Source organism: Varroa jacobsoni, unplaced genomic scaffold (assembly GCF_002532875.2).
Source record: "Varroa jacobsoni isolate VJ856 unplaced genomic scaffold, vjacob_1.0 scaffold_1027, whole genome shotgun sequence".
Taxonomy (NCBI): domain Eukaryota; kingdom Metazoa; phylum Arthropoda; class Arachnida; order Mesostigmata; family Varroidae; genus Varroa; species Varroa jacobsoni.
The window spans coordinates 293,284-320,446 of NW_019213929.1; the positions used below are offsets into that span (position 1 = coordinate 293,284).

Consider the following 27,163-nt stretch of genomic DNA (forward strand, 5'->3'; position numbering starts at 1 on the left):
AGTCGCGATCCTATTAATTCCAGTGAATATTCAGATCTGACGAATCTCTATAGCCAGATAATGAATACGCACACTACGGTCAATAAACTGATATAAAATGACGAGAAAAATATGAAAAAAAAAAATGATGACGAAAAACTAATATCAATGAAGATGGCGTCAATGGAAAACACTTTCAACAGAAATTTAGAAAGCAATAATGGGAGTTTTGTAGTGGAGACATTCTTATTTCTCCAAAATATTTAATTTGCTAACTTGAGCGATTGTACTGGTCACACAATAGAGCCGATAGGTCAATCAAACCGTTCTCAACACTCACGTTTAAATAGGCATGCTCAACAAATAGCGTGAGAATACAATGAACCAGTTAACTTAATAAATTGAACGTTACGAAATAACGTTTGAAACTTACGACATAAGTTTAGCCAAAAGAATATAATTGAAACCAAATACCAAACTGTACCGAAAAAATATTAGGCTAGTACCTAATCCAATGAAATCTTGTTTGTCCAGCATTTCGTTTGTCTCATTAGCGGAATCAAATGAAAAAGTAAAGCTTTGGATTTACATGAGTATACTTAGATTTCCGGCGAAAATACATCTCACTCAATAAATTAAAAATTATACATATGCTACCGTTCAATTTCTAGTTGTTTTCGATAACCTATCCTGAAATGTGCATAGGGAAAGTTTTTTAATCGAGCGAGTATTTCTCGCTGTTGTTCTTATATTGTTCTTTAAGTAATAGCTGCCAAGCCAGTTATTTTTATAAATTTCAACAACTTTTCTAGTAAGGTTAATATGTATGCGCCATGATTTAATAAAAAAAAACACTTCGTTGACTGAGCTTTATTGTTTCTTCGAAGATTTAAATTTCAGATTTTAGAAAAAGATTTATAGATGTAGATTCATTTCATAAAACGCTGTGTAAAGCAACCTCGTTCATCCTATGAGTGCATAGTGCTTGATTAATGTCCGGTCGCGGATTAAATAGCTTGTATTGAGGTTTATAAATAAAATAGTACACATCATTAGATGTAAATATTCACATTAATAATATTATCTGATTCGAAGTTCTTAAACTTCGAATCAGATGATATTAATAATAAGATGTGCAATCGCCCTTCAACATCAATGAAAGGCGAAATTCTTGTTTCCCCCGTATTACTACATATATCTGGATCAAACAAAAAATTGCTGGATAAAATACAATTGATCACGCTGATCAGTTAGTTTCGTTACATAAAAATGGCGCAACTCGTTCATTTTTACGATTAGCTACAGCAACAGGAATATTTTAAATAGTTTAAATAAGGAAGCTACTTTAGGTAATTATTGACTCTAATCTTACTAGTATAACCTTTCTGAAGTAAAATACGTGAATGAATACCTTAATGAAGTAAAATACGTGGACTCAGATGTTACATAAATTAGTTTATAGGGCTGTAAATACAACGCCGCTTTCTTTATTTGTAGTCAACAAATAATAGTGGCACACTATTAAATAACGTGTTTACACTTAATGCCGTGTCTAAATTTATTTAACATTGCCATCCACTAAATAACAAGCATAGACGAAAGACAACAATTTTTAAAAAACAACTTGAACAACAAAAAAAGACACAATATATCAGACAAATATTCAACCATAATTGAAGAAAGTACCCGTTACAGACAGATGGAACTTGAAGAAAAAATCTACGTCATCATCAGGAAGAAAAATCATTGCAAGGTACTCGGCGAGGACAAGTATAACAGAGGCCTACAGACAAGTGACAGGAAGGTTAGATTTTCTTCATATTTTTAAAGATCCCAATGCCCGCCGTTCGTCTATCACGTCACAGTCGTTATGACTGAGTTACGTAAATCCGTATGGATGCGGTTGCCGAATAGCGTTCCTTATTACCACTTTTTTCTTTTTCGTCAATTACTGTTTTTCAAAGGAGGACGAATTTAAAACTGTTTTTGTAAAGTAAGGCATCTTGTTATTGTAAATAATTTTTTGGTATAATCTGTCGTTCTTTTTTGACAACTTTAACAGAGGCATTGTTCCTATTGTCGTGATCGCAGTGTCAATATGTTCGGTTTATGGTATATGTGTGTGTTGGAAGTAATAGTAGCAATCCACTATTTCGACTACTCAAAGTTACGACTGTTGATACCGCGCTCCTCCTTCCGTTTCTGTGCTGCAGCTATTGCTTCTGAGACGCTTCCTGTCTACTCCTGGCTGACGCATGCCAATAAGTATGCTTCGTTCGTACGGACGTAATAACACTGCAGTAGGAATGCTAGTGAAAGAAAAACGAAGAAATAAGTAGAAAAAGAGGAAAGACGGTAGCAATCACTGCCCCACTAGATGACTATACACGGCTTAGTTCTCTCATCCCAGTTCCTCCTAACTCGTTTTGCTATAGAGACAAGGTTGATAACCAGTGCTGATATCAGAGGCTTAACGCTAGGTAGCCTTAGACGGACGGTGGTGATGTTGTTATAGGCCATTCGTTTTTACTTCTGTTTTCTACTAGCGTGTGTACGTATTACTCTAAGGAGTTTAACTGAATAGCACCGTAGTCTGCATTGTCGTCGACGACGTTGTCATCATCAGTGGTGTCATCATCTTCGTTGTCGAATGAAGAAACTACAATAGAAATGACGGGTAGCGAGTGGGGAACGCTAACTCCACTTAGGAGAAGCATATTGATAGCCGAAGCAGGAAATGGATAAATAATTAGGTTGCAGCAGTGATAACAGGTTTAACGCTGAAAATGCCATGAAACTTCGAGCTTGAGGAGTAGCTGCAAGTATCTAGTGTTGAGCGTTATCAAGCAGTTTAGGCAAAAAAAAATCACCCGTGAAAGAAATTATGATAATGGTGCATACTGTGCTATATATGTAGAGGCAACAAACTACCGGTTTTTCGAATACTAGTTCCCCTCTAAAAATCCATACACGATGAACACAACAAAAAAGTGTACCAAAAATACATAGTGAATTTACTGAATCGCAATTTATGTTCACTGAAACTACAAATCCAATAATGCCAAAAGTTCGGGCTGGGTTGACCATGTTAATTTAGCATGTTAATCTTTACATTAAAACTGATGGTTTAATACAATATAATAGGTCGTCTAATAAAGGTAATAACCAGCACCCTTCCAACCCACAGTCGTGGTAACACGACGCATGCGAGATAAATAAAATTTAAAGCCCACAGCTCACATTAAACCACAACTATCACTATGAAAAATCTATTTCTAGCGCGCTTTCCAGATTCAAATTACCATGATTAATTTCATATTTAAAATGAGAAGGCTGCATATTGTGTTCACTACTAATTATAGATAGAAGTATTTCAAATACGATGTGTGACTACGGGAACGTATTTCATCCTCTGACTGAAATGCACCATGTAGCCTTTGCACATGCAACATGCTGTCATCCAAAAAAATCACTCTGAAATCTCAGTACATCAAGGCCAGTTAAGTAAAAGTCATATTTTCGTGAAACGGGCAGAACCGTCCCAGATTACAGTCTCTTTTATCATTATAAATTATTTTAACATTATTTTACAAATGCGTTTTTATTAATTTAGATACTCGTAGTGCGTGGTGTAGAGGTACCGTATCAGTTTAGAGCGTATTTCCAACGTGCACGATATGGTTCACTCTGATATTGTCTTAAGTGCCAGAACAAGTTTTGAATTCTAGGTCATAATAACGCGACTTTCGTTAGTCAATATCAGCCCAATATCACACACTAACAGACAGAATACACGATGAAACGCTAGTCATTTCTTTGTTTTTACTCTGCTAAATGCGTGGATAAGTATAACGTATGCAGTTCAAGGAAATTATTATAAAAATTGTTCTTCTCTATTCACCAACAGTAATAGTGGATTCACATCAATTTTGTAAATTAGTGATTATTTCGATAATATAATCAAAGTTATAATTTATGCTTCCTAGTAATACATAATTTGCTTCAACTTAAACTGCTACCACAACTAGACCCCAGAAAAGTACCTACGGTACTGTATCTCGATCCTTGTAAACCTTTGAAATGGCTTGAAAGGTTGCCTTCTTATGCCCATAACTTATCCTCATACAACGTCTCAACCATAGAGTAGGCATCAGGATAATCCAGGGAAGTCCATAATCACGCCAAGTATGCATAAACTGAACTTTATTAATATAAGTCTTAATAAACAGCCCAAACTATTCAGAACTTTACGCAATAGCCAAAAAGCCCATAAGTCACTGGCATCCTGGATGGTACAAATGTCTCCGATTTGCAGTGGTTCTCTCTCAACTGAAAGACTGATACGCGCAAAGCGCAAATGTTTCAGATGTTCTTGCTGAAAATGGTTTTTGAACAAAATCAAGTATTAGTTGTCGAAATCTCCAGTGTTTAGCACCATTAATCGCTGTTTTATTTGTAAGCAAATCTGCGATATTTTTCATTGTTAGAAAAGTCATTTTGGAACGTTAACCAAGTGAAAGATCAACTGGACAAGTTGCGTCTATGTCATCTAGGTCTATCGACGCGGTTCGATGTCAGTGAAGATAGTAAAATTACCTCCGAACCACCTAGAAAAAGCTAGCCTTCTTCTCTTTCTGGTTGTACCTGAAAGTTCCTGGTTGTCTGTATTCTCGATAGACACTCACGTCCAAGTAGGTAAAAAAAACATGGCATATTTCCGCGAAACATCGCTCACGTAGTTGTTTTCTTTTCCTATCGCCTTGTCAATAAAACGATTTGCAGGGAAGACGGGTTGACATGTTTCAGGATAGGTTAGTACCTTTAAACAGGGTAGATCATCTACCACACAATTGTGGTCCGCTTTGAGCACCATATCGCGATGATGCTACATCGAACGCTAGAGTCGTTTAACAGTCATCCCTAGGCTACTTGGTACTGTGGTCAGTATCATCACTAGGTGTATGTACTAGTGCCGCTTTGGTCTCGTTCTGTACTCATGAATATTTAGGCACAACGGTTCTGCAATGTCCAGATCCACTTATCGCAGGACATTTTGTCCATGCAAAATCCATAATGGTTTACCATTGGAAGTATCTGTTGGTGGTTAAAGAATATAGGATTATTATAAGCTGCACCAGTCTGCAAGTAAAGTTTATAACTATTGATAAAACTCACAAAACCAAATTCAAATAATGGGCTTTAATTTAATAGGATTAAGCCAATAACGTTGGGTTGAGCTGTGAATTTTTGCACAAAAATCAGTTAGGTTAACCGTGTAAAACTAAACTGTTTGTAAACTCGTTATTGTACGCTTATTATTGATCTGATAGATCTAGCACATTCGGTTTAACAAAGACGCCCCAATGATTACTGTAAAAGTCTAATGGTTGTTGGTCTATATGTCTACTACATACCATCGAATGCATTTGTCTGTGTGTTAAAGGTACAATGATGGGTTATTTTTATCCATGGCCTAAAGACTGAAATGAAATGCACATCCGATTTCCCATACGTATGGTATTGTATATTAAACTAATGTGTTAACCGAAAATGATAAAATCTCAAAAATTACTATTAGCGGAAAATAGAACTGGTTGACTAGGGAATGTAGTTCCACAACTGCGACCACAGGCAACATGTAATTAGAACTGAATTGGCAGAATACGACTGACGAGAAACCAAATCGTTTTCTTGACAGCGGCGATGACAGCAGGAGTACAAACCTCTAGCTGTTACAATAAATCTCGGAACAATCAGCGGATGCATAATTCTACCGGGGGGCAGACAGACCACGGCAGTAAGCAACAATGCTTGGAGTTCCGCCGAAAAAGTGATTTCTGTTCAGCAATACCAACAACCGCATTGGCGCTCAGAATATTATGTGTGTCCTCCATATGTAATATTTCCTTAATAAAAGTTAAAGATCGCATACGTTTCGGTTAAAGACCGATAATAAGAAAGTCAGCAACAAGCGTACATGAGAAATTGGCTGCTAACAACACGGTATAGCATACGCACATCCGAGAAATTGCAGACCAGTAAAACTCAGACAAGTTTTAATCTGAAGGAGGTCGCTTTCAAAACTAGTAATCATATCTCGGCATTAAACCTGTCACGAATGTCTGTAAATGTTAATCTCAAGACTTTCTTTTCGTCACAGTGTATTGGTAACATGTTTGCTTAAAAAACTTAGGAACTCGTGGAGGTTTAAGTCCGAAACCGGACATTGTTACGCTTTGTCTTGTGGTGGGAGCCAGCTGTTTCAAGCGGTGCTGCAGTATTTATGCATATTAAGCAAATTGCAATCGCTAACATTCAATAACAAAAATGCTGGGGTATAATTCAGAATATTGAACGCATTATATGGCAAAACGACATACATCACTATATAAGCTAAGTTATAATGTATAAGAACAAGAAATTTACTGGGGATACGTTATGATGCTAATTATTCATAAAATACGTGCCAAAAATGCTGTTATAGATACTAATTTTTATTTTTATAGGTTATGCCTATTTCTGGAGATTACAAGTATGTGCCATGTCTTGCACTCTTGATATTTGTTCATAACCAGGTTTTTGTTATTGGAACCGTTGCACTGCCATACTAATGGTTATATCATACCTTCGTTCACTTGTAGGATTATAGCACATTATCTATCGAACAAGAAAATGAGCTCCTCGCAAACGATGTGATAATGCTTTTTCGGCACTAATAAAGGCCAGTGTGATTCTTCTGTAACTCGTACAAGGGTAAAACACCCGCTGCAACACATAACCCAGGTGTTTCGTTAACAGCCCATCGAAGGCAACTGCTCGTGCCGTAAAACAAGCAAAATTTTGCTTCCCGAATCAGCTCAGTGCAACTGCCGACAAAGAAAACATCTTACGATAAACTCATAATTCGATTAAAGCATCGGTGACAACTTTGCCGTCTCTTTTCTTCATGTGAATAAGCCACTGACTTATTAAATGAATAGCTAGCTAACCGGCCAGTCATGGTCCCCATATTACCATTCAAGTTCGTCCATGAATAAAGCGCATCGTCTCCTTACTGTATTACCTCGGGTCTTCGAACATGAAGGTTTTGCCAACGCTAATTCGAGTGGCAGGGATGGCATTCAATAAAAAAACCCACTTCAGATATACACAAATGGTGGTGGCAGACAATCAACCATAAAATATCTGTATTTGTGATTGTACATATCACGACGAAATGTCAGAAAAAATATAAATTTCGTTTTGCCAAATTTTATCAAAAATGATCCAGGTAAAATTATATGAGCTCTCATTGCTTCTACATTCAGTTAGATTCAAACATTCCGATATTGCTACTATTTAGCCATATTTATAGGTCGCAGAACTGACACAGAACATTTGACACTGCTGCTTTTTCTATGTCACGGATTAACTGACTAAGAAACGACGATGACGAGTATTATATACGCGGTAAGCTTCCAGCTTTTTTTAATTTACGTTTAATGGTAAACGTATAGGTCTTATCGGCATAGCATGATTTGCGATTGCCTTGTAAGAACCTAGCTTTAAATAAATACCTGATAGTTTTCTTTTAATAAAGCATCGTGTGCTGCTCACATTTAATATTATAAATACGTCTGGTACATACAAGTAACGCTGTACCTCATATTTTAACTATAATATCTTATTCTTTCGTCAAATATTTCATGGATCCATGGCTTTCAATAAGAGCACAAATCCCGAAAGCACTCTTTTTCCTCAAATATCTGCTATTAATCTCCCACAGGCAATGTGTTAACAGATCTTAAATGAAATTGAAAATCTTGTATGAACCATTAATGATTTGAAGAATCAAATACTTCGTTTTTGCAGTTTCAAATAGTTAGTATGCTGCTAAGGCGGTCCTAGGCAGGTTCTCTAAACTTTACTTACAGGCCTTGCATTAAGTGCTGCAATGCCTCCCCTCTTGCCTCCTACAAGCTAAATGAAAAAGGGACCAAGGTATTTGTTTATCAATGAAACATTTTAAATATAACATGCTTCCATTTTAGATAGCAACAATTTAAACAGATCGTATTTTCCTTGTTTCGCATACTGGCCTACATGCTTTAATCGTATTTTTTTGCTACGGTCTGTTGCCACAAACGATATTAAAAAGCGTTTCTTATGTCATTACTTCCTTTATGAAAGCTAGCTGTATTCCAGGAAGCACTGCTAACCGAAACGATCGTATAGTTTTTATTTCGGTGTTTAGACACTACAAATATCTCTAAATTTACCTAGATCGAAAATGCACGTTTTGGTGAGCCCTTCGAGAAATTCGTACTTTTTTTTCTAGATGGCGCGTAACGATTCATGGTACAGGTAATGCAATCCTCTAAATATCATAAACAATGCTTATTGAAGTCGACCCTATCGGGTTGGCAAGCAGTTGACTGACTATTCGAGTGCGCTTTTTACTTTGGTAATGATTGAACGAATGTTTCCCCAGGATGTATGGCGGGTGGGATCTTAAGAACTAGCAGTCTTTATTTTGATCTGCAATCAGGCCGGTTCGATAAGCAGAATTAGCTAGAAAAGCAGGATACTAAAGGAGTAATTTAGCCATTTTATTGCTTGACAGGAGCTCCGTTCAAAGGTGAGCGATCAAACAGGGAAGTTTTATCCTCGGAGCAAGCGAATCAGAATAGATTTGATAATATCAATACGCGAAATGAAAGCAAACACAAGTAATAAAACAGTAAAAAAAATTATCATTTCCGCCTGACTCAGTTGTGGGACTGCTTTTAGACTATGAGTAAACTAAACAGGCCTTTATATTTACTGGTATAGCGAAACCGAAGCCGTAATAATTGTTTATGGTATTTTCCTGACTTTAAATAATTCTTATAACTTTGTCGTTATTTTGGTATCAGTAGTAGGGCAAAGTTCGTTCGCTAAAGATTTCAGATACAAACTTCTAACAAGCCAGAATTTTAGTACCCACGGTAGTGCAGTAGTGGTGTGATTGCCTACAAAACATAGGGATACGTGAGCTTCGAGCCCGAGCTTCGTTCGGAGCTGACAGCCAGTAATATGAAGCAACATTTAAATACCCTACTTAACAAACTATAAATACACCCTAATGGACTTATTAGTTGGATCTAAATGTGGCAATCAGGTTACGCCTATTATTACGCCTAGATATAATTGGAATAATAAGAGGCTTAAGATGAAGATGCCGCACCCTTTTGTTGAATGCTATAGTCAATCAAGGCTGGACCTCCCTAGGCAAAAATACTTAAAGCTATGCAGGAATTAAACAGTTTTGTACCTTTTAGTCTCCGGCGGTCCTTTCTGTATGAGTAAGCTTTTTAAACCGTCGCTTTGGTGTAACATAAAAAACCTGTCTCACTAGAACATTGAAGCCAGTGTGGATTTTGTTGGACTCCTCTAATATCTTCTTCAGCAAAGCTGAGGATATTCTAAGAAGCTGATTATATGGTGACCACGCCTTTCATCCATTTTTTTTGTATTTTTAATCCCTGGTTTAATGTTTTGCTGTAAAAATCCTGCGCTTTAAACGATCGTATACTTGTTGCTCAAGTTTACTATGGCAAAGCACTCCAGGTGCTTCGAACCAACGATCCAGACAGCGTCATTACCTCGATCGACTGATTTGTGGTGCTATAAAATGCATCAAGTTTGAAAAACGAGCAAGCACGCAAACGATGGCACATATGTACACGCATGTTCTTTCGCATGTTTTCTTCTCTTCAACAGCAGGTTTAGCTTATAAAAAGACCACTGAGATGCTTATTTCTTATTCCTACACATAAAGCTATAATAAAACGGAGTGCCGCTTTCAAAATTTCAATAAATTTAGATGCTACGAAAAATAAACGTAAAATTAATCAAATAATTTGATTCTGCAGTCTTTTTAGATGACCTATCGGTTGGTAATGGTTATTATTGTAGTTGGTCTGCTAATCTAGTTATTGTGATGGTGATAGTTGTGGTGTTGTCTTTTTAGACAATTATTTGATTCTCTTTGCCTTTTTATGGTCTAAGTTTGGTTTTTGGTACGCGATTTTGTACTGAAAACACCACTACCAAAAGTATGCGCTTGGCGTTTCTCTTGTTCCTCTCCGCGCCGATCTCCACCGTTGGTTGATGATCACCGGATACAGGAGGCCGGGCTCATTTCCGTTGGAAAAATAAAGTTGGAAGAGTAGGTGGTATAAAATAAGAATATTCAATGACGTAGGTCTCATGAATCACAACGCTTCTCAATATTCAAGACGGCATCAAAAGGAAGCTTTTGCAACTCAACCATACCATGTTATAACAATTTCTTTTCTTCTAAATATTATCAGAATATCAGCAATACTACTTTAAAGAGCTACAGACATTGACACAAATGTCCTCGACTTAAAAGGTGGATAGCACCACGTTTTCGGAAACACAATTATTCTATCCTATCGACTTCAAATCTAGTTTAATCGATTTACTACTAACAATATCTATTTCACTTTTGTTTTCTATAAAAACGTAATTACTTCTCTGTTAAGCACAAGTTGTATGAATTTCCAGATTGTTTTTTTTAAACTACACTCTTACACTTAAAATACACATATCTGTTTCTAGTTAATTAGTACACAAATAAAATGGCAACGAAGCACCGACGTGCTTTGTCGCGTGATATTTTTACCATATGACAACAATGTTAAACACAGTCACGAAACAGAACGACCGAATGAAATTACAGAATCCACTTAAAAGCAAAACAGTAAACAATAAACAATCCTACCGGGCGCTCCCGGTTTATTTTTGATATAAGTGGACTTCAAATAATATCAACGATGACATGAAACATAGCTGTCATTTCCACTAATGAAGTGTATACGCTGTATCGATAATATTTGTGCTACTCACTTAGGACTTAGTATGGAAAAATAAAGGACGTCCAACCCTAAGAACTTCATATCAACCACCAAATGACTTCAGTTCATCTCGGGCCTTTTAATTAATTAAATAACTTAAATAATAAAGACATTTGATGTTAATCGTAGATTACCATTAGGCGAAAATTGGTTTTTCAGTTCTGTATTTATCCTACTATAAAATCTGCCTTCGACATCAGCTCTTCGTTATGACGAATTTCGTAAGTACTTTTCGAAAGTACTAAACACACAACATCATATGGTACTACTCTATAATCGTTGTTGACATTTATTCAAATTGATCTCCAAAAAAAAAGGATCTTGTTCATACATTTGTTTGTATGCTTTACATTTCTGTCATAACTGTTAACAATCATTAGCGGTCGTCGTTGCTTTATGGTATATAGATTAATTAACTTGTAATTCTAAAATAGGGCTTAGTAAAAATCGCTTTTGCGACACAGTCAGGGAACCTTTACTGGGCCCAACTCAGTAAACGAGCAAATAACTTGACTCGCTTTAGAATAAATGTTTTCTAATAGCAGAGGGTGCCACTCCGAAAGCTAAAAGGTGAGGACCATTATTTGCACTGGGCGTATAACATCTAACTCAGAATAAAAAAAAAAGGTCGCCACCTACATTCTTCTTTGCATAGAACATTTTTCTTACAGCCGATCCCATATTCGATTCCTTGATGGTTTCTATGTACAGGGATTCCAGCTAATGCATTCAATGTTTCACCAACCTTAACTTTATGCTGTAAAAGGTCCCAGTGTAACTTTTACCGCGAATCTCAATACAGTCAGTAAATAATTTTCGAATCAACTTTACTGGACTTACGCAACCGCTGGACAACAAGTGATGTTTGTTTTTCACTGCGCACACATTCGAGCGAAAGATATCCTGAGGCAGAGAATATGGCTATCATAGTTATGCACGCGTTTCTAATCAGATCTCAAACGGAACTATCATATCTATAAAAATCTAGTTAAATATATGCCCCGGTTAGAATACGCGAAAGAACGGTGGTACTTGTCCCGCTTGTATGGCTTCATTTCATTCCAAAATTCTTGGCGTTTCATGCCATTATGTATTAATCCCGTTCTTAATAGCGCTATGAGCGATGTCTAAATAAGCACGCACTTAATAATACTGCTGTATGTCCTCTACTTCTGCTGTACCCTAATGCTCATATCTGAAAAATGTTTAACACAGGAAGGCTGGGGTTCACTTGTTACCGAACATAGTTTTGGTGTTGAATTCAAAATGATATATAATTTAATTGCAGTAATTTGATAACATGACTACCCTAAATCTTAGTTCATTGCCAATTATTTGCCTAATAGCTTTACGAGGTTTACCGTTTACAGCGTTAATATGGCCACGCGATAGATCATCACACTTCGCTCACGCATGATATCACGCATCGCATTCACACGCGACTGTCACGCTCTTAACCAGCTGATCGACGTCTTAGTGTAGTTTGGCCGTTGGCAGTAACACCAACAATGAAGCAAGCGATGAAGGCATAAGAGCTGAACCACTCCCTTCCGGCCCACCCGATATACCAATGATGGTGACGTTTGACTCGCTTGTCAGCAAGGATTGCTTTTGTATTACTGCCAATAGCAGTATAGCCAACGCCTCCTTTGTCTCGTCCTTTATAAATGAGTTTGGGCAGCGAAGGGTCTAAACGGAGAACATGACAAGCCTACCAAACTATTAACGATCCGTTATAATTTGAAAACGGTGCAGGGACGATATATGCCCTCTGCAGGATATGTCCAAGATAAGCTTAGCGGACTGTTAAGTGGTTGTTGTAGGTGCTTGCTTTCACGTCGGCGACACGTTCCAACCATTTTTGGTGTGCATCAACTAATAATCAACCACCGCTTCAGAGACCAATTGCTAAGTACTTGAGAAAGTCACATCAATAGTCCTCCTTATTGAGAGGCGTTTCAATGTATAATGAACGAAGTTATACAAGTTTCCTTACATTATTGACCTATTACGCCCCTCCCCACTGTATTCGGACTCATACTTATGGTTCAATGTTTTTTTTGGTGGGACAATATGAGCAAAATTAATTTTCATAGTAATTATGTGAACAAAACCTTGCCAAACCTTCTTTGCTGCTCCAGTCCGCATCCCCAGAAATGACTGAAACTGCTGAGTATGGTATGAAAATTTGGATATGTTCTTTGAGCCTGTTGAATATAAACAATTCCTGTGCTTACTCATGCTGACGACATTGATACGGGGCTATCGCCGGCCAAAACGGCGTTTTCCACTTCTGAAGAAAGCAAGCCAACGTACCCAATGTATCCCACGCAGTCGCGCATCATGGCAACACGAAGCGACAAGGGGCGCATAAAAATACAGGGCTCCTCTGCGGAAAGATCTTGTTAAAGGCCAGCGGCCATTTTGGTCTAGATCAGCAAAGATTAGCATACTTTTTTCTATTTGCACGCATGAAATGTATTGAAGGCCTAAGAGTACATCTAGCTTGAAATTATCATTAACTTGGAATATAGTGTTGTGACGTCGTACAAGATGGGATAGATAATAAGCTCTAACGTTTCATGAGTCGTGAACTATATAAGCAGAGCGGATCCGCAGAGGTCGCGGCTTCGTCTAAAACTAGTCATAATAAATATGGATATGATATCCACTATAAATACTAATTAGCACACGCAGATATATTTAATTCAAGACGCCGACTAATTCACAGTTCAGCTAGAACGATTTGGCCGAATCTAACACTGAGCAGATAATTATTATTATTTAAGCGGACAGCGTCTATTTGTGTACCTCGACTAGTTCAATTCGGGACCACGATTTCCCTCTTTCCATAATGGCAGTACTGCTGTTATTAAATTAAGACCAATAACTGGTATGGCCAGCGGCATGGATGAACGTCGGTAAAAGCCGAAACAATCCCATAGTAAATAAATATTGCAAAATTTTAATGCATTCTTTAATTTAACCTTTAATTTATTCAAAACCAGTAAACGCGATCCGGAGGTCTAACTGACCTGAATGATTAGGCCACATTGCTCTAAGCACATTTGAGCTAATAGAAAAATATCTGTGACGAGCTATTTGAATTAAATGTCCGATGGTAAGGGTCCTGCTGTTCCAAAAGTATCTGGGTCACTGTTAGACGTGCAATTCAATCTCGCGCAAAAGTGCAAATTCTAACTTTTCCAAGACAAATACGTCGACACAGCGGTTTGCACTGCTAGAGTAGCCTCATTCGTTCGATTCTAGCCGCTACATATGCCATACTATATGTGTGATAAGGTGCATTACGATATACAAAGAAACTGCGTACATTTGAGTTACTTGCAAACAGTCTCCATAAAAACCAACCATTCGCCATGTATAAACTTTTCAGCTATGTATGATAGTCCATTTTAATGATAAACTTATCTAGCCAATTAACATTTTTGTCGCTATTTAAAATTTTACGGTGTTCCGTGGAACGGTTACTTGATAAACTACATATATATAATGTATATATGCCTCTAATGTGGTTCAACTAGCGTCTGAATTGATGGCCGTGAGCCTCTGGCTTATGATAAGGCCAAAATCAATGATCGAATGTATGTAGTCATAATCTCATAGTCGACCTTCAAGTAAACGATTCGATGTCGTCTAGTTAGAACCTTTAACTGTTAATGGCAATAGCTAAGAGACCGGCTTATTATCACATTCCTCAGGTTTCCATATCAGCTGTATAACTAAAAATAGGACATTTTTATGGGTCACCTTAATAATTACTAACTTCTTTCCTTATTGGCTAAGTGGCACATTATTTATACGTTCGATATTTAACATTGTAAATCAGTTGCATACAATAGTACCTTATACACGTAGCTACAGCAAGGCTTACAAAGAAAATAAGCCGTAAAATTCTTTATGACGACCTAAGAAATTGTTCAATATCCATATCTTAAACACTTAATATCTTAAACAAGGAAAATAGTATGATAAGCAAAGTAGGATTATCTGTGGATTAAATTTTTAATTTTCACAAAAGATTGTAAAAGTCGAAAAAATTATGCAGTCAGCCCAGAAAAATACTGTGTATGCTTAATGCATGTATGCTTTGTAAGCGCATTTAAAAAGCTGCGTCTGCAAAAAGGAATCTTCCATGTGATGGAGTAGCGAATATTGCAGCTCAGCGTTTTCTGGGAAAATACGTAACAAACAACCAGCCCTTGCAGGACGTTACACTGCTTTTCCTAAAACCAGCTACTCAACTTACTTGAGAAGGGGAAATCGTTTAACAGCTGGACTAGGTGGCTGATACCAATAGAAAACAGCGTTCGCTAGAACAGTACCTCGTTCACCACGCACCGCTGGTCGGAGACAACGCGGCAAACTCAATTGAAGCCACTTCCTGAGGCGCCGCTTAAGTTCACGCCGGCGTCTAGATGGACTACGAAGCGTTTCAAAGGTCTTGAGAATGTCAAGAGGGGATGCATCTAAAGTACTTCGGGCTGATGCAGCCGACGATGACGTATATGAACAGCCAGAAATAGCGGCAGACACTCCCGTACCAGTATCGACTCCAGTTGGCCAGGATGCCGTTTGGTCACTGGCAGTTTTTCGTGCATCGTGAGCACTCTCTTGAAGAGCTGCTTTCTTTGAGCTTGACTCATATCGAAGATAGTCCTGCGGTGCGCGGTAGTCCGCGTGAACCTCGTACGGGGCAATCGTGTCAGCTGGACGGCGGCGCGGAGCAGCCTTACAGCTCTCTGCGCACTATGCGGTAGGAGTCGATCCCGTTCTTACAATTGTTCTAAATAGCCAATCGCGAAAGGGGCCCAAAGCACCCCTAGTATCGATCCCTTAGCACAAACTCATCGTATACCGTTACTATCTCATGAATTTAGATACACACATGCACTTAGTAGTAGTAAATGTAATCCAGAGGTAACTGATAATGCACGCGTTCCTGACGTTCATTGGCAGCGTAAACACATTGAATGTATCCTTTTTAAAAACACATCACTTAGTCGTTGACACGTTCATCGTTTTGAGTACAACTAATCATATAGTCACTTTGACTGGTACCTCTGTTTCGATTCTATTTAATCGATTCATAGAGTAAGCGTTGCATTGATTACAAAACCAGCTTGTCATCGGCCAACAACACAGACAGGCCGATATCCCGGCAGTGCTTTTCCTTTTGCTACTGTTCGACTGCAGCCTCTACCACCATCAGAGCCACGAGCACACACACCAGCAGCAGTAATAGCAGCTGGTGAAGCTTGATCCGCCCGTCAGGAAAGGGCACACGGCCCTTTCCTGTCTCGTATGTCTTTCTGCACTGAATGACACGACTACGTTTGCGAACGTAGCGATCGAATGTTGAACCGGACAAGGAAAAGCCGCGCGTATGCTTTTGCTTGCGTACATCGCTGTCGTTCTACATGCACAAAGAAGGTAAGAGGGATTAAACAGCTTCTTGCTACAGACGAAACTTTCTAGCCTAGGCTAGCAATGCTGGGTAACCTTCAGAAGTACAGGGGCATATTGCCATTTACTGGCTCAGGTCATTGCCATGAAGTTTATTTTCACATGCAAACTTGAATCACTAGATACGTATAGATTTTAGGTTTTTTTAATACACTTTATGTACTGCTCTTATCCACATATATTGTGGATAAGCATATATATGTGCGCACGCACAAATGTATTAGATCTATCTGGTACGTATTATAGACAATATCATATAGACAGTTGGTAATACTCGAAATTGTATGTACCTTAAAAAACGCGCGTCGGTTCTTTCTACGTTAAATAATTAAGAGTTCTGTATTTCTGCGACTGCTCTATTTCTTTTCATTTCTATTAATCTTTTTTTCCACAAATGTTGCGGAAATTAGACTCATTCAAAAAAGTAGAAATAGTAACGTACTGAAGTTAATGAGACAGACGAGAAGAAAACCAAAACTTGATACAGTAAAACACCTTTGCAGGAACGTAAGTTTAATCTGTGTTGTATGTCAACCTAGCCAGAGATTTGACCACCGCGGGTTTACTTGAGGTAAGCTTTTACTGGATAGACGTTTTATTGCACAGATGTTTGCCGTTAAAATACATTCTCTCTTTAAAACGCTGGCATTCCGCTTGTTGGAGCGGACAAAGTAATAGTTACATAAAAACAAATACGTTGGTCTCGTCGTCCGACAACCAGTATGCCGGTGCAAATGATTTACCTATTCTACTACGCTCTTCCACACCTTCTTCTTAACAACATCGTGATGAACCAGTAGCGAGCTCACGGCTCACGTCTGGTCTGTTCGGGGGATCTTAGGCGACTGATGCGGTTTATTGGCAGGTGGACAGCTCGGGTAACGCCAGTGCCACGTTTAACTTCAAATGTGGTTTCTGCATATAGCCATACGCCGTAGTCAGCCAAATCCGTTATGACTGTTTCCTCATCGTATCGACGGCACCAGAGCAGATTTCACTTATGACACCTCGTCTGCTTGTCAACGAAGCATCCCTCCAAGCAGAAACAACTTGACACTGGCTATCGTGCAGAGACTGCACCGGTATAACGTAACACTCTTAGCAACAGATTATGAATTACACTGGGAGAAAAAAACAACGAAACCGAAACATAATATATAGCAGGATATTCAAAAACGTTGCAGCAGTGTGGCACATGTTTGATGTCTTTATCCAGAGATCGATATGTTTTAATCAAGTCCAAACGTGAACTGTTACATGTACGGGGCAGAATACCGGAGTTACATAAAATATATGGCGATTTAAAATAAGCCGCGTTCGTATCAAACGCTGTTGGTCACGCAAGTGTACATGTGGGCTAGAAAGGTATCCTCGTGATAGCTTAGAGGGTAACTGTTTGCCTGCTAATCTTAAGGACACGTTGTGGTCTAGGTCCGACCCCGGACACAGACAGACTGCGTTTCGTGTTGAGTCCCAGCACGTCTGATGGAATGCCTAACGGCGATACCGGACGTAAATCTCGAAACATAGAAAAGCCAGAAAGGTATTCTACACATATGTTAGGTTCGTGTTGGTGCGCAGTAGTGGCCCCATCGACTCAACTGCTGCTGTGTCTTTGAGAGAACGCTAAGACGTGCCACTGCTACTGAAATATCATTTGTGGCAAAGCCCTACTACCGGTTTATGAGTTTAGCAGATAAATCGCTAAAGTACCGAAACCAGACAAGCGTTTTGTAGACGACAGCAGCTCGTATCGATAAGATATATAGCTATCAATTCATATATATATATATATATATATATATATATATATATTTAAGTATTAAAAACTAACAAAAATGCATTGTGTTAATGGCATATTTTAATTATTGTCTATCCCAAATTTTAGTACATTACATATTGTAAATGAATAGGCAGGCCGTACGTTGCGGTTTAATTGTCCTAGTGCTTCTAAACACATCCGATAAATGTTTATATAGTTATGAAGTTAAATCACAGTTACACATCTAGCGTGGATTGACTTCTAGAAAACTATTTTGAAATAAATCATGAGCGTCCATAATCATAATATGGTTATTAAACGGAAAGTTACGCAGAAAAGACTGTGGGTATAGTGTAAAAATTCATCCGAAAGCTTTCAGACATGGGTGTCGATAATGAAAGCAAGCCATTGTACAGACCACAGGCTTCTATTTTTTCCTAACCATAATGCAAACTGCTTCGTCAACTTAGTTTTTCTTTTTAGTAACACAGTACGAAGCCAAAACGGAATATTTTTTATCCTGGGATCAAAATCTGCATTGAATTTCATCTTCAGTAGATCTCCATCTGAAATCGCTGACGAGTCTTAGCACATAGTGGCAAACTCGTCGCTGGCACAGATCGCTATGGACTACACCTGTTTGACGACCAATCTGCTGGGCTGGTACTTCGGTGGAGCAGACGCAGCCTGCTATTACAAGCTACCGCTGATTCTGTTCGAAAGTTTCACTCTTCGTCTTTTTCGTCTTCATAAATAGATGCGTCTAAAGTGAGTTTCTTCTTATTATCGTTCCCATCTACTGGAAACGGAGGGCTGCGTCGCCGGCTAAAATCAATGGATAACGTTGGAAAAGCTCTGTCAATAGTATTACGATCGTAAGATCGAAATAAGTACCGCTGTTCCTTTGGAATGACAGGAAGATTTTCTGTAAAAATATTTATAGGAATGCTGCTTTCTGCACTGAAGGCCCGATCTTGCTTTGATGCGTGGGGCTATACACACTATATAATAAGCTAGTAATGCATTTTTGGAACAAGTATTTGTAATGATTGGAAGGTAACACTGATGAAATGATAATAATATACGCACATACATATTGTCACATTTTCTTTGGTAATCATATTAGGTTGTCACCAAAAATCCAAGGGATCTTAAAATGAAATAATTTGATAATTGCACATTGTTGCAAGACGAAATTTACGAGTGCTTTATCTTCTGAAAACTTGTAAGTAAAAACCGATTAACTTTTATCGAAGATTGGTGAAAACGTTCGACAAGGAGCTCTTACGCAAAAGCATAGTGCGTGAATCGTGCAAGTCTGTCAAGAACGGAAATTGAAGGCTAATGAAGAGGTAACCAAATGTAGGGATCCAAAAGACAAGAAGTCTAAGGGCTTTGTTGACACTTTACATTTAACGTGTTGCAAAACTATAAGCTGAACACCGGAAATGCGATAATATAGATAGAATATAGTAGAAAATATATCACCCGTGAATTGGCTTTGCGTTAGTCGCAAACGCACAAGTGTATTCCACATACGATTCGTGGAACTTAGATCATCAAAAAACCCACCTAGAGCATACGGTGCCCATAGACGGGACATGATTCAGTGTCTACAGCCGGTCTAACTCGGTGGCAGTAAGTCCGGCCGTAAGATAATGGTAGTATTTGCAGAGGGCATCAGGAGCATTCTCTACGATGAGAAAATCGCCGAACACTAAACCATGACTGCAGCCTGCTATCTTGAGTTGTTTAAAAGACTCATGAACCGTTGGCTCGGCTATGGAAAACACGCACCTTGGTTACTTGATGACAACTTCAGACCTCATCGTAATGCCTAAATTACTTCCTGGATCAAGCCAACAAATATCCAATGTTGGCCTTAACCGCCTGCTGCTCCGATCCAAGTCCGAGCGGTTACGGAGCTCTATATATTGCAAAATGCAATTAGTTGGCTAGCATATCCCACTATCCATTTGCCTCGACACCTATAGATAGAGAAGTTATATACGAGAACGCAATATATAGTCATCCAGAAGCTGTCAAACAAGTGTGTAAAACATAAATGAAAATACCTCTAGTGGTCATTCTAGTTCAAAAGTTATTAAATTTCAAAATCCGGTAGATTCGTTTTTAAGAGTCTCGTATATGCAAGGTGTACAACAGTATCAGGTAACATTCATTACGTTCAGCCGAATATAAGATAGTACCCTTTCTATTGGCTGCTGGTAGGTTTATTTTAACGAGTCATGACCTTGACGGTCCTTGGCATGAGACTTCGCATGGCAAGACTAATGTTACTTCAAAAGCTACCTTCTTTCGAATGATAACTTTGGTGAAATCATCAGATGAAATAATACGATATTACAGCGTAATGTTTCGATTGTATCAGAAAGCTTTTTGAACCCTATATTGGACTGCCTGTATTCATTTGTTTAGCCTGTAGGGTTCAAGACGACTAGATCTATTTAACAATATTATAAGAATTTCAAAATTTGTATGAATCACAAAAATACATAGATCGATTGACACAACGGGTTCCATTAGAGAGCGAGAAACGAATTTCTTTTTCGTTGATAGATACTTCTAAAAGGCGACAACTGTATACGTGGGTTATTTCTGACCAGTGAAGATGTAGTGCGTAACCTGTGCATTGAACTCATAACCGGTGGTTTCTTAATCGCCGACGATGGATTTCCTGTTGATACATGGAGCGCTAAAACCATTTTTCGTCCAAGTTTTGTCAAGACTAATTTAGACAAACAGGTGCTAGCATAATTACGACGGCTGTGGTTTCCGGACCACTATCGTATTTAAAGCCACGTTAGGTATACGAGTAGATAATGACGATCCGTAGAAACAGGGAGTACATCCTCATCTTCATTTTAATATTTAAGTCATGATATCAGCTTTCTAAAGGGTATAAGAATAACGTGAGCTTTAGTCGGAGCTTGCAGTAAATATGACTATGGCTATGATCAGACGGATCGTTCCTATAAGTTTAGATTAGACATTGGCGTACCTAGAGACAGACTGAGAAGCAACTCGTCAAAGCGTTCGATGCCAGCACTTTTTGGTTAACTGTCTGTCTTCAAGTTAATTACAAGAAGTGTACGCGCTACTCACGATACCGTTTTAAATGTTGCACGTACTTGCATTGTTCGCATTTTCTAAAATATCAGCATAACGCAACTTTGTGCAGTGATAAGCATTTCGCTGCACAAAAAAAAACAAGACCGATAAGCTAAGGATTTCATTAAAGCAAAAAAATTATCTAAAATAAACTTGCGGATTATATTTACCATGGGAAGTAAGAGGAAACTATGGGAAAGCAAGTAGCTGTGGAACGTAGTGGAGATGTGTCCCCCATCCACTTGGAATATCTTATTTGAAACAAACTTGCCCTTTGTTTTCAATGTAATCCAGACATGAAGGTGATTACATAACCGAATTATTAGATACAGCCGAATGAACGACGAAAGAGCTTTTCTAATGAAAAGCTACAAGCTTGCAGGAGACACTTTTCTTTTGGGTTTTAGACATACGATCAGAGTAATCAAAACATGATCATGTATTCGTAAGCATTGGAAAACTGATATCACCTAAATACACTGTGACCATATAATTATCTAGCGATCGCTTTTGTATGTTTTCATATTTCATTCAAGGAGACTTAAAGGAGCACATATGCCAGCCTAAGCTTCTCTAAATCTCTTTCCTTTCACCAATTAAATGGATAATCTGAAGACTTGTGTAGCCGAATCACTAATTTACTGCCATTTATGTCTAGCCGGAGATTCGCTTTTTTGTTGTAAGTACGTTCATTCTACTGTGGACGTCAATGCTTTCTGATGAGGTTAATGTAGACATATTTTCAGATTAAATTCAACCCTTTTGGAAATATTCACTGATTTTTTGAGACGTGAGAACTTCTGTTGAGAATTTTTTTGCCATGAATACGATACGCAACAAACAAGTCACAAGGAAGATATTAGATTGAACGAAAAATAATTGTCCGGGCAGAGTTTTACGGCTTACTCAAAATTAACAGGGTGTCATTTAAAATAGGTATTACAGATTAACTCATTTGCTTTCATTTTAGAATATTTCAGAGTAATAGATGTTTGATAGATTCGAGAGTTTGGCCTCTTATTATAATCCGTAAATTGGAGAATCTAATGTTAACGAGTGTCTTGCTGTGCTTCATTTTCATTCAGAGAATATTTTTAGAGGAAAATGTTATTGTAATTGTATGCATATAGTAACAACTACTGTGTGCATGCTTTACACAACTTATATCTACATTGGGTCATATTATTACCTTCTTACGATAATATTAAGTATATAAAATAGATTTTCTCAAGAGGAAAACACAAACGGTGACGTAAAAAGCAGCGAAGTGCGAAGTGGCGGAGCTTCTAAGCTCCGGTGAGTAAGCCGGAAAGACAGTGCTGTTAATAATGACAGGCTCAATCGCGCGAACTTTGATGCCAGAAACAAAAAAAAAGCAAGAAACAGAGACGTAGAGTCACATAACTAATCAAATGTAGGAGCGACCACAATGTTTTTTTTGCTGAGCCAACTTTTTAAAAAGAACATTGCATACTTTTCACGCAAAGACGAAACTGAATGCGAATATCCTCAGTGAAGATACCGTATTGTATATATCGTCCGAAATTTTCTTTCTCATTTTGCAATCAAATCGACAACGAGGATCAACGCCTTTAGAATCACCAGCAATAGATATTTAAAAAAACTAGGTATTCGTGAATCCAAACCAATGTCGGTCCTATATGAATAAATTATGGGCATATACCAACAAGCATGTCAAACAAAGCAGTCTCAAAGAGGTTTTTTCTCCTACAACAAAAAAAAAAGAAACGTTTTTCGTTGTTAACCATAAGAATGCTGTTTATTCGACGAAAAACTGTTTACTGCATTTTTCCAAATACAGTAAGACTGAACAGATATATGGATTACTATTTTCATCGTTCTTTTTTTTTTTTTTTCATTAATTTTCTGTAAAGCAGCAAAGTGTGTGTCTACGCTGATTTTGACAAAAGAACTACATATTTGTTGCATCATCCATAGCTTTAAACCGCCTTATAATTTATACATATTATGGCTGTCTAAATACCTTGTGTCCCGGTGTATTCAACTGGGAACTGAGAAAATGCTGATATGATTTTTTGGAAATGTCCGAAAAGGATAAAAATGGATTTTTCTAAAACACAGACACTTGGAACAGAGGGTTTAAGTCGCATGCAAGTCGACCACGGTATGAGCTGTAAACCGTAACTTAACCATAAAACACTCATGATATATATATTATATATATATATGCGAAATGGCTATGAAGGAAAATCGATTTATGAAAATAATTTTCAATAATAAGAAATTTATGAAAATAATAAGGAAAATTATATTAAAAATCATGGGAATCCGGACGGATGCCCGGATTTCCATGATTTTTCATAAAACCATCTTTGCAACATACAACAATGCAACATCTTTAATAAGTAAGAGTGATTTTTTTGTGAAGAGAACGCTGATTAAAATTTATAATATTCATCTTTACAATGTTTGATATGTACACGGACCAGAAATTTAGCACAATTCTCATTATTAGATCTTTATTTAAGCAAGTTTTCGAAGGTGAGTGTCAACTAAGTGTCGGTTATCAAATCTTTGTTAAACGATAAAGAAACGAAATAATAACTTCTTTTTATTAACCCAGGACGCTAAAAGCAAGTTACGTTTCAAAAAAGGTATTGCGACGAGTTACGTTATACGATCACCCTGGGGCCTCTACGGGTAGGGTGAGATGGTGGCATTTTAGGTATCGATACTAGATACTAAAACTACATCTATTGATGCTAGTTTTATAATGAAATTAAACAGAGAGATAAGTCTCAGCTTAACAGGGATGTGCACATGTGTAACAAGTTGAGTTGAGGTATCGTAGTTTGCACAGTCTCGTTGTCAACAGCGCGTCGTATGCGGTTGCCTTCAATGATTAATTGAACAACTGACCTTATTGGTATGGCGCACTGTTCATACAGAATACTTGTCAAATCAAATACCATTTGTGGATACACAAAAAAAATACACAACTTATCGAAACCTGATTTCACACTCCGCAGCAGAACCTGACGCGCATCTACGAAGCACAAATCATAATCTTTGGCCTGCCTAATTTAACAGTAAATTACTAAAAAACATCGACTTTTCTAGACATAATAATTCATAGTTCTTTCTACGAAAATAAGAAGCTTAGTTCCTTTAGCTTTTTTAAATCACTCATTTCTTCGCGCGAAATTATTAGCAGCCTATATAACCCCAGCTAGTACGGTTAAGTGGCAAATAGGATAAATGTTTTTTGTTGACATTATGTGAAAAACAAGTACATTTAAGTGAGTCCATTAAAGCTACATTATGAGAGTGATTTTAACGGTAAGCAGTTTTTCTCCTGTGGAACCGTTCGTTTTTTACGACAGCGTTAAGCAAACCTTGGATTATGTAAAGCCGCCCCTCCCTATATAATCCGTACTAGTATGGTAAGCATGTACCACTAACAAGGGATACGTTGTTATTCATCTTTCTATTGTAAAATATTTCGCATAGAATATGTTCGTCCTGTGTTAGTTAAGGCGTGTTCACCGTGCGGAAATCTATCGTTCAAGACGACTTGAATTGACTCGTTGAAACAAGGCAGAGTCGTAAATCACAGGCCATGTCATCGTTTTTCTAGCTTAATCTTAGGTATCAAAAGCTGCTCTTGACAATTATTGTATCTTTCGTACTTGGTATGCACTACATTTTCGAATCAACTAAAGTACACCATAGCAGTCGGCACCCAATGTGTATCGGATTAGCGTCTTATTAATTTATTATAATAGCTATTTTTTTTCAAAAATTTGCCGCTTTCCATTTTAAATAGAAAAAAAACAAAGAAAAAGTGCGGTAATGTTTATTTTACAGTAGTCTAGTAAAAAAAAAAAAAGTTAACAAGTGGGATAGAGCATATGTTTGTATCATAAGAACACATTAAGATAATTTTTATGAATATTACTTTGTTATTTAGTAAATCCTCACTTTGACAACAGCGCCATCAAAATTGGCCACCTCTTCCTTCTATCTACGCCACTGCGTCTAGTTTTGGATGAATTTTCGTAAATACGTGAAGTTTGGTGATCCCAATCCGGCGTTGTCTCTCATAATGGCTAACTCATATCATTCTTTCGAAGAACTCTTTCAAGACATCGTGCTGAATTTGTAAATCGCAGCTACGTCCTCTGAGCGTCTAGATTATAAAATACCGCAATTACACAGTATGTACATCAGCTTACAAAAACAAGCTTCATCAGCGTCCCAATATGATTTAGATACGCTCAAGTAGGCACACCATGTATTTCTACAAGAACAGTAATTATAGCTTCATCTAGATGAAAAGGAATACTCCATGATCCAAAAGAATATCCCGGAATTGTTATAATACTCAGAGTTCAAGGTCTATCCTACGTGGAATAAGTCAGTGTTCTGCTTAAATACACCGGCTTTTGTCGGTGATTTAACGACTACTGTAGCTGACAGGAAAGCTGCTGATGAGTCAGAACCAAATCTGCTCTAGAGACGTCTGAAGGCCAACGTGCCTTCTCCGGTTTTCGGTTGCTATATTTGCCGTTGTTAGTGTACCTGGTTCTTCACTTTTCCCCGTTCCTATATCGGTGAATGCTCGTTACCCTCTCCTACATCCATCCTTTTCTTTATTCACAGTTCACAACCACTTCTTTTCAAAACCCCCATCACAGCCCCACGTACTGGTGATAACAGCAGAAAAAATAATCAAGTAATAGTGCTACCGTTGCTTTCTTTTTATATTTGTATTTACCAACGTGTCGATAATTATCCACTGTAATGCCCACTATATTGTTCTCACAACGCATTGACCATAGGTATTCATTAATTTCTTATTTTTTTTCTCTATCATATTGCCAGGCACGCATAAAAAGAGCAAAAGTAGAAAAGAGACAGCTAAAAATGTTGATAAGAGCAACGACGACAGTAGAAAGCATCGTAGCATGGGGTGGGCACTATCCATAGTTATTCGTTAACGAACAATTGTTTGTGTTTGCATGTGTGTGTGAGTTGCCGCTGCCACTCAATGCTGTAGTATTGTTGGCTTTTACGTGAACTATTTCACACGAGATTTAACCAAAAACGCAGAAATACATGAGAATGGAGAAACTTCTATAAAGTCAGCATTCTATAAACCCCCAGAAATACATTCCTTCGTTATAAGCTCATTCAGTGAACTTCATACGATCCAACGTGAGAAATTCACATAATTTGTTTCGGCATGGGTTACCTCATATTAGGAGCTTCAGTCGTCGGCAGTTGATTTTGCAGCTCTAAAGGCTCTATAGCATATGTAATGAATCTGCCACCCAGTGATACGTAATTATGCCGTCTAATCAATGACAACACTCATGGGCATAGGTTTTGCATCGAGCACTCAGGTTAGTCGGCTTGATCCGTAAAGACTCATTCTTGCAGGTGGGTTGGACTCGGGAAGCACGGGAAGTACACGCAGACTGGTAATCCCGATTTGTTTAGGCCGCAAAAAGGCGTTTTGGTGCGCCTTATCACTTCACCGTATTGCACCGACTGCATATCACCTTTTATTTAACTTTTCTCCGGGAGTCTTGTAGCTGCACGTTGCTAATACACACCTTTATTGAGTGTTAATTCTAACCTTAAACTCGTAAGCTTATAGAACGCGGTAAATTTATTGAATTTTCATTATAGAATATTTCAGTCGGTAAGGTGAGTATAGGGGAACTAATTTGAAGTGGAATAGCAGGTGTAAAGTGACAGGCGTTAATGGGTCTATCACGACATATTGCGGAACAGTCGTAGCTCATATTAAGGAATAATCACTTATTCAGCCTCAATCTTAAGTCCTCTCAGGCTCAAAAGGATTAACTTTCCTGTTTGGTACGTTACGAGTTTTGAAAGGAAACACTACTTCGAA

General features: G+C 37.9%; 2 long non-coding RNA genes across 2 annotated transcripts in view; one reads left to right on the forward strand and one right to left on the reverse strand.

Annotated features, from left to right (window-relative positions):
- Positions 1-15,236, reverse strand: part of LOC147752751 (uncharacterized) — an 18,028-nt gene extending 2,792 nt beyond the window's left edge. Inside the window, exon 1 of the long non-coding RNA XR_015313247.1 lies at positions 15,151-15,236. This is a non-coding gene — a long non-coding RNA (uncharacterized LOC147752751). The remainder of the gene's footprint in view (positions 1-15,150) is intronic.
- A 1,015-nt stretch (positions 15,237-16,251) lies between these two features.
- LOC111265925 (uncharacterized) lies at positions 16,252-19,180 on the forward strand. The gene is made up of 3 exons (XR_002683757.2): positions 16,252-16,334; positions 16,871-16,938; positions 17,233-19,180. It is a non-coding gene; the product is annotated as an uncharacterized LOC111265925 (long non-coding RNA).
- Positions 19,181-27,163: the final 7,983 nt, after the last annotated feature.